Raw genomic sequence first — 2,577 nt, 5'->3', positions numbered from 1 at the left:
GCCCCCGCCGCTGCGCTAGTGCGAGTACTGGCGCGGGGGGCCGGCCTCAGCCCTGAGGGACAGTCAGCCCTGAGGGGAACACAGCTCTGAGGGACAGCCAGCCCTGAGGGACAGTCAGCCCTGAGGGACAGCCCGCCCTAGGGGACACCCCGCCCTGAGGGACGGCCAACCCTGAGGGGAACACAGCTCTGAGGGACAGCCAGCTCTGAGCGGCACCCGGTCCTGAAGGCCACAGCCCTGAGGAGTACCTAGCCCTGAGGGACACCCCGCTCTGAGGGCTACCCGGCCCTGAGGGATACAGCCTTGAGGAGCACGCAGCCCGGAGGGACACAGCCCTGAGGGACAGCCAGCCCTGAGGAGAACCCAGCCCTGAGGGGCGAGGACGACACGGGGTACGGCCCCGAGGGCTGAGGGGGACACAGCCTCCAGGGGTGAAGGATGGAGGCGTCGCGAGGGAGAAGGAGCCCTGAGGGCTGAAGGGGACGAGACACACGGTCCCGAAGCACAGAGGGTGAGCGGCTCACGGCTCAGCGCTGAGGGGCGGAGGTATCGTGAGGGAGACCCAGCCCTGAGGCGGGGCCTTGACGTGAGGTGGGCCCGGCCCTGAGGTGGGGCTTTGTCCTGGTGTGGGCGCAGCCCTGAGGTGGGGGTTCTGTGGTGTGAGGAACGCCCAGCTCCATTCATCAGATGCTGGGCTGTTGCGGTTGATCAGGGTGTCTATGTCTGAGGGGATGGTAGGTCGATGATATGGCTGTGTCCTCTGCTTCCCCTTGGGAGTGTGCATTTCTGAGCACCTCTAAGTCAGCTTTTAGTCTCCCGGTGTGTCCCTGGGGCCCAGGCAGAAGGAGCTGCTATGGGGAACTTCTCAGTCCGAAGCCAGGGTGACTGAGGAGGTCCCTGTAGAGAAGGGAGCGTCTCTGAGCTCATAGCTCAGCGAGCCTCAGAGGGGACAGCCAGGGTAGCGTGTTTTGACTCTGCCTTCAGGGTGCGTCCTGTGCGTGGTGCAGTGGAGGGCCTATCCCTCCTCCATTGTGGGCTGCATTCAGAATTTACACCTGCTTTTGCCATGGCTGTTAAAGTGGGTCTTGTCTCTTGCCTGTGCAGCGGGTGGCTCTGAGCCCCTTTTCTCAGGGGCTCAGAGCAAAGTGGGCTCTGAGCCCCTTTTCTCATTATGGGGAGGTGCTGCTGGCTCTAAAAAGGTTTGGAGGCTCATCAGGGAGAAGTAGCATGCAAGAACTGCTTTAATTATTGATTTAATTCAGATTTATTATATAACCAACTGGGACATGGAGTAATTTTGGTGCTCTGTGCCTGCGGCTACTTGAACCTATTTATGCTCCATAGGAAAGGAGCTGATTGACACTACAAATGTGGTGAACTTCCTCACACCTTTCCTTTAATGAGGAGCAGGTGGAGTGAGGAGATGTGAAAGCTTCTTCTCAGGGGAGGTGGTGAGGAGTTCTAATATTTTGTTAATCCAAGTCAATGCTTATGTGCATGTACTTTCTGTACCTCAAAATTAATCTACCATGTTAAAAATATCTAGGGCTAGAAGTGAGTAATTAGCTGGTGAATAATAATATTAGAAATAATAATAAGCTTTGGTAATCAGAAAGTCACTCCTAGTTGCAAATCTCAAACCACATAGCAATTTGTGTGTATTCTAGCATAGAATGCCCAGAATTTGCCAGAATACAATTAAGGCCATCCAGGGTTTTGTATCAGGAAGTGAATGAGATTGAGTGTTCTTCACAGTGCTTGCTTGCTTCAGTCAGGCTGTCTGGGAGAGCTGATGTGGTCTTAGTTTCTTTCAAGTTTGTTCAGAGAAATGAAAGCTGCTGAAGACAATTGAGTATAGTTACTGTAAGAACAAACTTGTTTGCAGTATGGTCCTAAAAACCCAAATGGCTGCATTTGAGATCTGGATGCATCATTTTGTACTGCTGTCTTGCAGAATGTTGTGAATGTGTTAAATCTCCACTTTAGCAGAAATTGTAGGCTCCTGTGACTTCTGTTCTCCCTGCAGTGTCAGGTGCACACCTGACATCCACAGATTTCGTTTTCTCAAGTAGACTGCACCTTCTTCCCATCCCCTCTCCTCCCCTCAGGGTTCCTTCCTGCAGCACAGACATGGGAGACCTCCCCTGTAATTGTGTGTCCACTGAGATATGGAGGGGATTTGGCTGTTTACATTTAATCATGCAAGGCAGTGCCCTGAAGATTCCTCCTAAGCGGGTTGTGTACTGTATCTTCCTCCAGGGAGACTGAGGAGGCAAGAATACTGAGACACCCCACAATACTGCAAGTGCTTCTGAGATACTGAATCAATGCAGTTGGAGACACCACAGACTTACCTCACCTTCATCCTCCCACCAGGGAAGGATATGTCCTTGACACGTGGAGGCTGGCAGGACTTTCAGAAGTTACTCAGGTAATTATAACGGATAGAATTAAGACCTACATGAAGGTACTGTGAAGGATTTTGTCTCTGAACTTTATGCCAGAATATGTCCTGGTGCCTGCACAGCCTTGGGAGAAAAGACATATCAAACAAAAGAGAGGGGGAAAAACTGCTCA

This window comes from Geospiza fortis, unplaced genomic scaffold (genome assembly GCF_000277835.1).
Source record: "Geospiza fortis unplaced genomic scaffold, GeoFor_1.0 scaffold408, whole genome shotgun sequence".
Lineage (NCBI taxonomy): Eukaryota > Metazoa > Chordata > Aves > Passeriformes > Thraupidae > Geospiza > Geospiza fortis.
Note: the sequence above shows the minus strand (reverse complement) of the source record.